Genomic DNA, 14,931 nt, shown 5'->3' on the forward strand with positions numbered 1-14,931 from the left:
AGAAATAATATATGCAAAGAACATTTTATTCCCATTTGATTTACAAATGTTTAAAATATAGTTTGTTTGTTTTTTTAAAGATTTTATTTATTTATTCATGAGAAAGAGAGAGAGAGAGAGAGAGAGAGAGAGAGAGAAAGAGAGGCAGAGACATAGGCAGGCTCCATGCAGGGAGCCTGACGTGGGACTCGATCCCCAGTCTCCAGGATCATACCCTGGGCTGCAGGCGGCACTAAACTAAACCATTGAGCCACCAGGGCTGCCCTAAAGTATAGTTTTTAATATCTGGCACTCATGATGATAATTACATTTTAAAAAATGAAGTCAGTGTCCTAATAAGCTTGCTGCTTGTTATCATTTTTACAGATGAGATACATATTTTTTCGAAACAATGAATAACTAATCTTGCATATGTAGGTTGATCCATATAAAATGGACACCTCCTTACCATTTTTCACCTACAAAGGTGATGATTTTTTAGATTTCACCTATCAGATCAAAATCATACAATCACAGAATTTCCAAGTGAGAAAAATGGTCCAAGATATCTACCAGAGTCTCTAGCCTGGTTCATAAAAATCCCCTCTGGGGCAGCCCGGGTGGCTTAGCTGTTTAGCGCCACCTTCAGCCCAGGGTGTGATCCTGGAGACCTGGGGTGGAGTCCCACATTGGGCTCCTTGCATGGAGCTTGCTTCTCCCTCTGCCTGTGTCTCTGCCTCTCTCTCTCTCTCTCTCTCTCGAATAAATAAATAAAATCTTTAAAAAAAAATCCCCTCTGGTATAAAACAGAGGTCATTTCTTATCTGCACTTGTAATGCTTGTAATAAAAAGCTTAAAGAGCTTAAAATAATATATGAATGGGAAATACAAGGGAGTATTCAATGCAGAATAAGCCTAACACTCAAATGGATCTCTCCCCATATTTATCTATTTCAAATATTTTTTAAATAAAAAAAGAAATACCTATCTCAAGCAATTATTTAACCTCACAATATAAAGAGTATCTGAACATTATTTAGAGTTTTTCAAAAGACCAAATTAAAAGATATGAGGCCTTACTATCTAGACTAAAAATATAATGCATTTATTTCTCTAATTTCAAACCAAAGGAACTAAAATTAGCATTCCTGGATAACACTCTTTCATCTAAGGAGCTTGGAAGTATCAAGTGAATTATTCAAATCTAGAAAAGGAAGCCACTAAGAAAATAGATATTTTAATGTTCTTCAGCCAGCAACCTGTCCAGGAAGAGAGAAATCAGATAAAAGATAACCTTGAGCTAACAAGGTTATAAGGGATTCTTTCAAAATGAGTCAAAATGAGGGCAGCCTGGGTGGCTCAGCGGTTTAGCGCAGCCTTCAGTCCAGGGCGTGATCCTGGAGACTCGAGATTGAGTCCCACGTTGGGCTCCCTGCATGGAGTCTGCTTCTCCCTCTGCCTGTGTTTCTGCCTCTCTCTCTCTCTCTCTCTCTCTCTCTGTGTGTGTGTGTGTGTGTGTCTGTGTGTGTCTGTGTGTGTCTCTATGATTAAATAAATAAAATCTTTAAAAAAAAAATGAGTCAATCCTGAATCTCCATGTCAGGTAGGACAAAAGGATACAGAGGGGAAGCCTGCCTTCTTAGATCCACCCCACCCCAAAATTTAAGCAAACAATAACATTACTGATTAGCCAAAGAATCAATGGTACCTTTCAAATGTGCTACCCCAATAAGTAAATTTATCTTAAACTGTAAAATGTTAGTTAATAACATAACAATACTAAATTATTCACCTCTAAACTTTAGCTTTTTCAAATATGAAATGAAAAGTATTTTAGGGAAGGAGTAACTAAAGAAATCATTGATGATTTTGCCCACTAACCATACAAAGAAAGTGACCGTAGGGAAACTGAATTGCTTAAGATCCCACAGTTCTTGAGAGCAAGATTAGTCTTAAAACATTTGACTTGAGAATCCCTGGTCCCAAGCTGTGATGGCCCAAAACTGTAGACTAGCATCCACTTTATTGTAATTTGGTCATCTTTAGATGAGTCATCTTTAAATGACTATGAGATTGGGTGGTACATGTGTCTGTACATATATCTGTGTGTACGTTAGATTGTCATTAATGCAGTTAAGACTCAATTTTATACTAATTAATAATCATTCTTTAGTGGTCAGTAATTCTTTTTAAGTCTAAAGATCTTCTGCATAAATTCTATAATGCCTCAGTACTATATGCAATGGAGTAAGCAAATGTAAATCACAGTATTATCACAAAATTATCAAAATATAAATTACTAAAACAAGCAAATTGATAATTCTCGAGTATATGATGTATGTATTAAATAAGAAAGCTAACAGAAAACTGTATTAAGTATAAAGGAGTTAGACTGAGAAACAGATGCTCATTGAGAATTTTTCTACTGAAAGCAGAGGCAACTCATCACTAGAAATAAGAACATAGGAAATAATGTTTACAGGGGTACACTGAGTTCAAAATGCACATGTTGGTAATATTAGAATTTAACATAACAAAATATAACTTGCATAAAAAACACCAAAGATTTATAGCCAAATAAATATACGAGGCAAAATTAATAAACACACTGCATTCTACAATTATTTGGATAATATATTTAAGGTAATTAGTTAACTTTCCTACTTTAAAAACTGAACAATTTTAAATATATTGGTAAATGAAATTTAATAAAACTTTATTTGCAAATGAATTTCTTGAGCTACACATTACATTTAAAATCACCTATTATCTTATAGTTTATTATAAAATTCATTACTACTGCTTTCTGTATGTATTATTTACATAAAATAGAGCTATTTACTAAGTGCATAACTCATAAGAAAATGTAGTCCTCATCAGCAGTCAAAAGTTTTGTACAACTCCTCAAAGATAATTTTTATGCTAGATTACACATACATATTTTTTATTTAAATAAATGGTACATACCCCCAAATATGTTATTCATCTCAACTTCAAGCGCTCATTACCTACAAATAAAGAAATGAATTTTAGAATAAAGCATAACCCTGGGCTTTTTCTTTTTTTAGGTAGTCAGTTGTATTCCAGTATTGCTGGTTTTAGAATAAAATGTCTCAATGGCAAGGATGCCACAAAAAATAACTGTCTGAATGACAAATCATGCTAGAAAAAGTTTCTCAGTGAATTACACAGGATCTGATTTTATCACATATTCTTTTTGTTTTGTTTTAAAATTTTTATTTATTTATTTATGAGAGACACAGAGAGGAGCAGTGACATAGGCAGCGGGAGAAGCAGGCTCCCGGCAGGGAGCCTGATGCAGGATTCCATTCCAGGACCACCAGATCACAACCTGAGCCAAAGGCAGATGCTTAAGCACTGAGCCACGCAGGTGCCCCTATCATCATATTCTTTAAACTATATAATAAATTACCCTGACAAGCAAGAAAATTGTTACAGTAAGTCTATTAAAAAAGCCTATAGGTTTTTTAATATCAAATACATAAAATGAAAAAAATACTAATAGTTTTACTTATTATACATATTATAGTAAACATTTGATTTTCACATGAAAGTAAAAATGGTCTTCATTTGAAATTAAGGGAAAAATTTCCTAAAATCATAAAGAGCAACAATTCATGTCCATCCTTCATAAACTACATAAAAATTCTCATTATTTCTTTAAATTCATTGCCAATTTTTAGATCAGAATTTATTTTTTAAAACATGAAATATAGATATTAAGGGCTAGATAAGTTGTGCAACAATTACAAAAATTTTACTTTTTTAAGTAATCTCTACACCCAACATGGAGCTTGAACTCACAACCCTGAGATTGGGAGTCACATACTCTACTGACTGAATCAGCCAGGGGCCCCTACAAAATTATTACCAGCATGAGGTCTGGTCAATATATACAAATGCCTCACTTTCCTTACCCTAAAAAACTTAACACTGAATCTTCTTAAATTTAAACTCCAGGGATCCCTGGGTGGCGCAGCGGTTTAGCGCCTGTCTTTAGCCCAGGGCACGATCCTGGAGACCCAGGATCGAATCCCACATCGGGCTCCCGGTGCATGGAGCCTGCTTCTCCCCCTGCCTGTGTCTCTGCCTCTCTCTCTCTCTGTGACTATCATAAATAAATAAAAATTTAAAAAAAAAATACTTAAAAAAAAATTTTAAACTCCAAGTGTTATTGATAATAGTTTGGACTTAATACAGATTTATATTTACATTTCTATGACTTATGTTTTATCTTCAAACTCTCTGAGCTTCACATCTATGCAGCCAACTGGCTACCTGACATCACTATTTGGATACTCTAAAGGGTTGTCAAATTCAATGTGTCTGAATACAAACACATGATTTCCTATACTAATTCTCCCCCTACCCCAAATAGTCCACTTCCAGTGTTGGTAGTGAATGACATCCCCATAATTCACCTGCCAGAGAAGCAGAAGTCACACACATCTTTCTCTCTCACCTCTTCTAAGAGTAGTCAATTGAACACTAGGTCTAGACCATTTTACCTCATATACATACATTACCATCTCCCTTCTATCTACCATCATTTCATACCTGAAATAACAGGAAGAGCATTCTCACGGCATTCACCTGACCAAATCTATCCATTCCCCGCCTCCACATTTCAACCTCTAGAGATGCTTCAGTGTCTTCCCATTAGTCATGGAAAATGACCAAAGTTCTTTAACTGGCCTACAAACCCATCTATCATCTAGCCTTGGCTAAATATTCTCAGCATCTTCCACCATTCTCCATCTTGCTCTCTGCACTCCAGGTACACTAAAATCTGTCAAATGTTCCTTCCCATTTAAGGGTTTTTATACATAGTATTTCATCTGGCATCTTCTCTATCTTAAGCCACTTCCATCTACCCATCTACTCTTTCAATAGATCCCCACTTAAGCTTCATTTTCTAAGAGAAGTCTCTTCTGATGCCCTAAGTCAGGTACTCATATTATCACAGGACAGCATTTGCTTCTTCAAAGTAGTTATCACTGATTATCTATATGATTTATAACTACATCCTTCACTGCAATGTAAACTAAATGAGGGTACCATCTAGTTGCATATTCCTGGTTCCTAGGATAGACTGATACACAGTAGATATTGATAAGTGAAATTAAAATGAGTAAGTGAATGAAAATGAAAATGGAATATCTTTGTTATGTTCCATTTGTACCAAGGCCTGGTGGTATAAATGGAACATAAAAATGTTGTATTCTTGAGGAAAATATTTAAAGTTATTCCTGAGCCCCAAAACAAAAAGTATGGAGTCAAATAATGATGCTTATAAACTGTTAATTGCTTCCTGAAGACCTAAACAAAACTATTTATTCCCTACATGTAATTCAATGAATAAAATTTAGTAGGAGTGAAATATGTATAGAATAAAAAGTTACATTTTATAAAGCTTTTCCATTTATAATGTGCTTTCAGATAAATGTTTGACTTAATGTCCAAAGGAAAACATGTATTCAGTATCTACTGGCATGATCTCTAGTTATCAGATAAAAAAGTAGGGTAAGAGAGGTTTCATGTTTGGTCTGTGGTTGCACTGCTAATAAGCAGCAGAATGAAACCTCTTATCTCCAACTCTTTTGTATTTCCTACCAAATTAGCCTTGGCAGTGATCCAGATGATGTAAACCATACAAGTTCTCCCAAAAGACCATGTTGTAACTCCACAATGATTATGTTGCTACTACACAAAATTTTCATGATAATGTATACAATCTGTACTACCTCAAAATTAAGGAAATACTCTCCCCTCAAAACTCAACTCTACCAATCTGAACTTTCTAAGCCCTTCTCCACTGAATTAAGGTTTACCTCTGCATCTCCTATTGCAGTATTTCCTGTACTACATTTTATATTGGATTAGTGACATGTCTCCTTTAACTAAACTGTTTGTGCCAGAAGCAAGCGAGAGTTCATATTTGTACTCCAGCACCTAGTGCAGTGGCCTCTCTCACAGTGGTCACTAAAACCCTGGGTAGTTCGTGGATATGTGCAGTAGTAAATAAATGAATTAGGCCAAAAGCAAGCATAGTACTGCATGGTCCTGTGACTTCTAAATCATCAAAACTTAAAATCTAGTGAAACCATTACACTGAAATATGATTCTCTAGTCAGCTTAATAACCGTTAATCAAAATACATCATGTGTTTACAATACAATATGGCAAAGCTCCTCTTACTGACAAGTTAAGGACTAAAGCAATTTGCATCAGGGAGAAACATTATTTTAAGCAGATAGAAAGGATCAAGCATTTATAAAAAAACATGACAGTAATTAATACAAAATGAAAAAAATAAAATGATACACAATAGGTTTAATTTATTCAAAATTTTGAGATATCTTTTTAAGTATTTACTGTAGCATACTGAAAAACAGATGAGATATTCCCTTCCTGCACAGAATTAAGAGTTCTGTTTGTGACTGCATCAAAATTAACTTCTTTTTTAAAGATTTGTTTGAGAGAGAGAGAGAGAGCATGCAATGAGCAAGGAAAGGGGCAGAGGGAGTTAGTATCCAAGCAGACTCCCGCCAAGCACAGAGCTGGACTCAGGGCTTTATCTCAAGGCCCATGAAATCAGGACTGGAGCCAAAACCAAGAGTCAGACAGCTTAATCAATTGAGCCATACAGGCACCTTATACTAACTTCTGTATTAGTAAGATGCTTAATGTAGGGAGATTTCAGGTTACCTTGGTATGCATAATCCTTTACACCTGGGTAACTGCACAAATTGATAATGTTGGCATCATTAAATCTCATTTTACTCACAATAATCATTTAATTCAAACCCTATTCAAAAGACAAGGAGAATAGAGAAAAATAAATCTTTTGTTTCTGAAATGTATAAACTAATAGGTCTTCTCAGCCACTTTATTCTTTTGTTAGTTCTGAGCAAGTTCTAAGACAGCAGATCTTATCAATATGACAGATAGGCCAAGATAAATGAAAACTCAATTTTTCCAAATAAATTGGCCCTTTACCCAAGCAAAAAAAATAATAAACTCAGAACAATACTATTGAAAGCAAATGAATAGATTTTTTCAAAGCTTCAAGCAACAAGAAAGACAAGTATCTAGTCCCCTTTTAGCATAGACTTGAATCATTTGTGACTGAGGTAATACTGAAAATGCAATTACATGCTTCTTTGACAGGGAGATGGGTGCTACTGACTACAGAAAAAAAGGAAAATAAAGGATAAAAATGGCAAGAGCAATATATCCTTTTTAGGACCACATTAATAAAATGATCAAGCTTCTTTCAAAGTAATAAAGATTAAATTTCTTTATGACAAATATAATCAGCAATGCATATGCCTTATGCTCAAGAAAATAATTTTAGTTTACATAATTTATGATTTACTAACTCCAGGTACTTAAGACCCATTCTAACAAGCTCTGTAAAATGGCATTTAATAAATTTTATTACCAGATATATTGGCATAGGATTTCTTATACAGGTCAAAGATTTCTTGGTCCACTATTTGGAATAAAGGCTATCTATGAGTAGTTCTGTATAAGGGGAAAAATTCCACAAGCTAATGAAGTTTTTAAGCCTTGGCTGGATGCAATGAAGATCTCTTTTAATACCTATGTAGTACAGGTTTTCTTGCCAGATGGTACGGCTGTCATTTCAGAACGTTAAAGCTACCTAGCAAATTATCATTTGAAAACAAATATTAGATAGCTCACAGAGCAAAGAATCCTATGGAACAGCTAGAACAGTGAAGAAATGCTGCCAACATTAATTTAATAAGGTGGATGTCCATGTGATTACCTTTGCTGTTTTTCCACATCTGCTGTATATTTCACTTCTTGTTTGAACAGGCCATGGGTAATTCTGAGAAAGGAAAATCACTGGGCTCAACTTAGGGAGTCCTTACTCATCCAGGAACTTTCTTGGAAAAGGTCCTTCCCTAAATGAGCTTTTTCATCTACACAGTTAAGAGTATACTAGAGGACCTTCAAGTCTCTGAAAGAATAACGATTTCTAAGATGATTTTGCCATATTTGCTGCTCTATTAATAGGTTTATTAGGTAAGACACTGAAATAAATCCAAAGAAAATGATCTCCAGATTCTCAACAGATTTCATTTCCCATGCCATCTATGCCTGCCCTCAGTCACTGGAGATAATCCTTAAATGACATTATTCCAAAGTCAAGTATTTCACACTAAACTATACATGCCTAGATCACAAAGCTGTCTATATAATAAATGCATATAGCCACGAAAGAATGGAGAATAAAGCAAAAGCTTTTTAATTGACTACTTAACAGGTTATGGAGAGGCCATGTGGTGAAGTTATAAAGTATGCTTCTAGTGGAGAATGTTATCTACTGGCAATAAAATACTCAATATTCATATGATTTTATTGAACAAAGAGTAAATAGTGGATTTCAGTCCTGGATCAGTTCAGAATCTGGTATGTAAAAATAAAAGTCCATCAGTTCTTACTATCCCTTTGGGGTTTTTGTAGGTATATGTCTAATAACTGTCATATCTCAGAACAGTTCCATCTAACCCCCATTTAACCTTAAAAGAATCATAGTGGACAGATTTGCCAGCCATGCTTTGGATTGTGTGAATGCTCCTAACAGGTGCCCCATAACCTTAGGGGGCAAACATCCTAAATCTTAGGATACAAACAGATTTCTGTCAAAAGCTCTCAAACCACCTCAGAAAAAAAGTAGGCATTTTATCAAAATAAAACCTATATGCCAAAGTGAAAAATCCTACATCTTTCTCAGTTTTTTTTTTTTATGACTTTCTACTGACAAAGTCACCTCATTTAAAACTTGCTAATCTCCTGGCAGGCCTGTTTTGAGATTGGGGGTGGGTGGTGATAAGGGCTATGATAAATGCTCAATTTCAATTATAACAGAAAATACTACTGAAAACAAGAATATTTTAACACCTCATGTTTTCCATCTATTGAAGTGGTAAAGATCAAAATATTTACACTGTATTGGTAAGTGCAGGGGGTAAAAAACATTCACATACCCACCATTTTTGGTGGGTGGAACCAATAGTACAAATTCTATAGAGGGTTATTTACCAAGATCTATAAAAAGTAAAAAAGCATTTTTTTTTTTACTCCTAAATATCTCCTTTAGAATTAAACAGTCTAAGAACACACAATCATTGAGGCACCTCCTACTGGTTTTAAGAGCTACTTAAATCATGAAGATTAAATAAAATAATGCATGTCAAGTAGAACAAAAAAAGTATAAAGTAGTTCATGTCATTATTATTAGATGATGATTTAATCATTTAGAAAACAATACAAAATTTGAGACAAGTGTTTCATTCATGATGGTAAAAAGAAAAAGCCTACGTATATACTATACACATCTGTATCAAGAACATGATTATTTAAGTGCTCTGATAAGCCTTGCCAATTGGGGAAATTCTTTACAGAAATGTTTAATTTATGATAATCATGTCTGTTAATTTCCTAGGAATGTTTTGTTTTGAATAAATGTCTAAAAGACTAGGAAAAAAGCATCCTTATAATGTCAATCAAAATTAACATAATTCTATTAGGACATAATTGATGAATGAAGTTGAAGAGGTTTAAATTTTTTCCAGCTTTTTCTTCTCTTTCCATAACCAAATTACATTCTAACCATTATCAACCATCCATTTTACCTGAATGGCAAAAAGAAAAAAAAAATGTGAAGTGAAAGCACATTCATTTGACATTAACCCAAAATAACCAATTTGCTTCTCATGAGTCTTGGCTGTTGCTGAGGTGCATTTGTTAAATTATAGCAGCAATTTTTCCTCAGGAATCTTCTAATTTTGTTCCAATCACTGGAGTCATGTTTATGTATTTCCTTGCACAGATATACTGCTTCCTCAGAGAACTCTTGAGAATAGAAATTCTTTATCAGATGATTGAATATCAAACAGTGAGATGACTAGCCGGTTAGGTTAAAAATATGAAAAGACATTTAAATTTAAACATAAAGGAGATCATCTGAATGACAAATTATAGGTGATGTAGAGGAATGAATTAGGAGTACTTATTCCCTTCCTTTAACTCTCAGAGCTTTTCCATACCTAAGCAATACAGCTCAGTTGCAGTATCCTTCTGTTTAGAGCTGTGCTGTCCAGTAACATACCATGGCCAGATGTTGACTACTGAGTACTTTGTCATGTAGCTAGTAAAAATTGAAGATGTAGTGCTGGGCAGCCGGGGTGGCTCAGTGGTTTAGTGCCACCTTTAGCCCAGGGCCTGATCCTGGAGACCCAGGATTGAGTCCCACGTCAGGCTCCCTGCATGGAGCCTGCTTCTCCCTCTGCCTGTGTCTCTGCCATTCCCTCTCTCTCTCTCTGTCTCTCATGAATAAATAAAATCTTTAAAAAAAATATGTAGTGCTAACAATCAATGTAAAGTCTCTCTTTCATAACTTTTAACATTGGTACATGTTGATACAACATTTTGGACACATGGTGTTAAATAAAATTTCACCTGTTTCACTGCATTTTTTACTATGACTTCTGGCAAACTTGAAATTATACTTTTGGTTCACATATTTCCACTAAAGCAGAACTAGAGCATTGTTATCTATGATGTATGTATGTTCCACATGTTCCTTTGTGTGCACCTGTGTTTTAACGGTTCCAGTAACTAAGTCAGTCTTTAAAGGGGAAGAAGCTGTTTATCTTTATAATCCTATCTTCATTAGGCAATGTGAAGACCAGTTGATTCCCATTATGTGGACCCAGCTCTTGTCCCTCAAAACAAGGCATTGCCCAGCGTGCTATTAAAGTTAGAAGGCCTGAGTTTCCAGTTGGGTTACCTGGACAAATCATTCAAAGCCTCTGAGATTTTTTTCTTAGCTATAGAAGGCCTACGTGACCAACAGCATTGCTATGAAAATCATTTAAGGTATAGATGAGAACTCTCCAAGCCATACACATTATGACAATTAAAGTGGTTTTAAACATTTAGTTTTATCTCAAGAAACAACATGTGAAATAACTGGTCATTTGTAATTCATCTAAGTTGGAGCAAAAATCCCACACCTTTGCTGCCCAATCACATTGCTGTGTAGGACCAGTAGCAGCTGATCTATTTGATCATAAGTCATACCTTGGATTAGTCGATAATAATTCTTTTTCAAATCAAGTAAATAAAGTATGAATCTCTCAAAAAGCTTAATAATTATAACAGTACCAGAATTAAGAGTAAAGAGACTTTAGATTAAAAACAGATTCAAATTCCATGATGGTGTTTTCCTGATAACAATTATCATCTCTTTCATATACTCATATTCACTCATCAAAACATTTAGAGTGTGCTCTACCATACAACAAAGTGGAAAATATCACAAGCTTTGGAATTACAGATACTAGAGTGTTAAATTTCAGCCAGTTTGAGTGTTTTATGTGGCCCTTCCAACTCTGTAATATTGGAATCAATTATTACAACTAGCAGGGTTTTTTGGACAATTAAATGATGTATTAATTAGAAAAAAACTAACTCCTGGCACATGGTATTGAATAGATGTTAGCTAAAATAATATTTATTATTATTTATTTATTGTTCTAGACACTGAAGATACTAAAGACACAGGCTCTACCCTCAAGACATTATCTACACTATCATCTATCAGCTGTATCTAAGGAAGTCTAAAGAGTAATTATTTTCCAGGGTCCAGAAAACTATATGAATCTTACGGGCTGTTATCCTAATATTTAGCCTTGTGTAATTACAGCCTTGATCCTCTGAAGGATCCATTCAAGAAGTCTAAGGATTTTCACAAACTAATATAGAATTTACCTAATAGGTTTCATTTAATCAGTCTTATCATACTGGATTTCAGAAAGCTCTCGAGGAAACAGTGGTTACCTCTTCTACCAGGCCTAAAGTTAGCCTAAGTACTGTTACATGGATTTCCTCTTAAACCACTTTTTAATAACACACAAACCCACCATCATCGCATCCTAATGCAATGATTATTTACCATGATCCTCTGGTTCAGTGAGAGAGGGGAGAGATAAATAATAAAAAACATCAATATCTTCTTGCCTCCTTTCAGAAACTTGCCTCATTAAGCTCTTACCATGAGCACTCATCAGCTTTGCCAATTTATTGTCTTCCTACAGTAAATCAGAGTAGCAACAACTTTTAAAGAAAGGCCCTCTGGCCAATTTGGCAAAATCACTATATTAGAGTTTCTCAAATTTGTATCAATTGGTAATCCTTTCTTTATATAGTGGGGAAAAAAATAACAATCCATACACCACAGAAGATTCTACTATCTACTATCAAAATGGCCAAGTTCCCCTTTGCAGATAGCTATAAATTAATAAGGCATGTTAAAAGTTCCATACACTGAAATGACCAATTTCAAATCTATCAACCTAGTCCTATTTAGTAACTATTAATTAGATGACAGAAGACACAATTCTACTTTCAAAAGACTGAGAGTGTTATTTTTAAATAGGTCTAAATTCTAGTCACTCATATATACATATATATATTATGTTATAGAAGGTCTTCAAAACACAGCTCTAACCACGTAAATCACTTAATCAAAGCCTCAATGTCCTGATCTGTAAAATGGGGGTAATTATAGCTATGTTAGAAATACTAGAAATAATGTGTATAAAGCACTTATGACAGACACTGTTACTACTACTATTGATGTTGTATTTTATAGGCTAGGGCAGGGGTCTGCAAACTTTTCTGTAAAAGGCCAGATGAGTATTTTTAGCCTTTGCAGGCCATAAAATCTCTATCAGTACTACGTAACTGCGGTCATAACACGAAAGCAGTCATCGACAATACACAAACAAATGAGTGTGGCTGTATTTTAATGAAACTGTAATTGTGGACAATGAAATTTGAATGTTATATAGAACTATTATTATTCTGTTGTTGTTTTCACCAACTATCTAAAAAAATAAGAACAGTCTCAGTTTGTGGGCAACATAAAGAAGTGAAGAATCAGATTTGACTGTCGAGCTACAGATTGCCAAGCCCTTGGCTAGAAAAGTCGATCTGAATTTACATAAATCAAATATATCATTAATTGGCCAGTACTTTTTAGAAAAAAAAAATCACTTTTAACAAATTGAAAGTTTTTATACAGAAAACCATGTTATTTTCATTAACTTTATATTCTGTTGAACACTTTGGGAAAAACATAATACAAGTATCCCCCACTTTCCAAAGTTTGAGTTACACACATCAGTAGTTAACAGCTTTTCTCATAAAAGCAAAATTATTCTTCAGTTTGCTTTTGGTTAGCAAAAACAGGTACTAATGTAGGTCTGTGTAAAAGCAAAGTAGCATAACTCAGATTTTCAGAAATTGGGGGATACTCTTTGCTTTATGCTATTTCACCTTACAAAGGGATTTATAGGGCCTATTTTTGGATAGTGAGGTAAACCTGTGTTCTGTTTTCACTATTTAAACATCTACTATTTTGTAGATCTTTTAGCAGTATTTCACCTCCAGTGTAAAAAGTTCAACAATGGTACTTCAAAGCACTGCAAACAAATTTATTTAGCATGCTTGTTAAACATATTGCTTATTTTCCTTACTAAATTAACTGTGGTTTGTGAAACAAACAAATGAATCCAACAATACAAGATGCAAAAACAATTTCAATAAAAAGATCTTCATTTACTATTTAATCTCCTTTCTGCCACTGACTTAAAAACAGCTGCCAGGAAGAGATGCAAACACCATATTTCTCCAGTTACATAATGTTAATTATAATGGAATTACACTACAAATAAAATCTTAATCATGTTGGCCACTCTTCTCCATGTTCTTATTACTTACTCACAGACTCCCAATCCATTAAATCTGCCGCAGTATTAAAATGGGTGGAAGTGCAGGGTAGAGAGAAGATGAATTTGGTTTGGTCAAAAGGTCAAGGGATAATAATTTAGTTAAATAAGTAGAGTGGGGCATAATCTTTTCATCCTTTTTAACTCTTATGCTTTTAAAGCTGGATTATCTGCAAAATGAACAAAGAGTGAATACCAGGTCAGGTCTGCTAAGAATACCAAGCTGACAACAGCACTAAAGATGTACTATTGAGGTTCATATTCATTTGCTCTCACATTAGCTTAGAGTTTAGAGATATTTACCAAGCATTCCTAATCTATCCATACTTTCCTTATAACCCATCAATTTATTTATTTCTTGAAATTAATTACAATGGAAAGTGAAAATACAGGAATGCAAAAATAAGTAAGCCACTGAAGTTTACAAATCCGCAAGACAGGCAGACTTGTTTGTCTGTTTTCCCAGTCATAACATCAAGTTAGTGGCCAAAAAATTAACAAAATAGCAATACTACCACAGTTGGATAAATGTACAGATTGTTAAATATATAGGTAACAATGAAGCACACATACATACTATAAAGCCATTTGTTCTGTATTAATAGCCACTTATATATTTGTATGCTTATACTTCATTTACTTGCCATTCTAAGCCTAAATATGTCTATAACATGCAAATAATGATCATAATTACCACAAAGTGTTAGGATTAAAATAGTTAATGTGTAGGGACGTCTGGGTGGCTCAGCCCTTGAGTGTCTGCCTTTGGCTCAGGTCGTGATCCTAGGGTTCTGGGATTGAATCCCGCATCAGGCTCCCTGCATGGAGCCTATTGTCTCTGCCCCCCTCTCTCTCCCTCTGTGTCTCTCATGAATAAATAAATAAAACCTAAAAAAAAAAAAAATAGTTAATGTGTAAAGTTTTTATACTATCTGACACAAAATAGGAACTATGTAAATGCTTATTAAATAAAGCAATGGCTAAAATACTTATTGACTAATACTCTATATTACTGTTTTTATAATACTTCCATTTTTGATAGGTCATTAATATATGGCTCTTTTTAGATCTCCATGAAAAAAAAATATCTAAAGAACTTAATAGC

The 14,931-nt window shown here is 34.3% G+C and overlaps 1 protein-coding gene across 8 annotated transcripts in view; it reads right to left on the minus strand.

Moving 5' to 3' along the window:
• CNTN4 (contactin 4) overlaps positions 1-14,931 on the minus strand; it is a 917,305-nt gene that overhangs the window by 782,431 nt on the left and 119,943 nt on the right. For 7 of the 8 annotated variants that reach the window (XM_072785322.1, XM_072785332.1, XM_072785331.1 and 4 more), the window contains one exon: positions 2,947-2,987. The exons of the other annotated variant lie outside the window; for it this stretch is intronic. The gene's annotated coding sequence lies outside the window, so the exon portion shown is untranslated. The remainder of the gene's footprint in view (positions 1-2,946; positions 2,988-14,931) is intronic. 8 annotated transcript variants of the gene reach the window in all.

This window comes from Canis lupus, chromosome 19 (assembly GCF_048164855.1).
Source record: "Canis lupus baileyi chromosome 19, mCanLup2.hap1, whole genome shotgun sequence".
In the NCBI taxonomy this organism is placed as follows: Eukaryota; Metazoa; Chordata; class Mammalia; order Carnivora; family Canidae; genus Canis; species Canis lupus.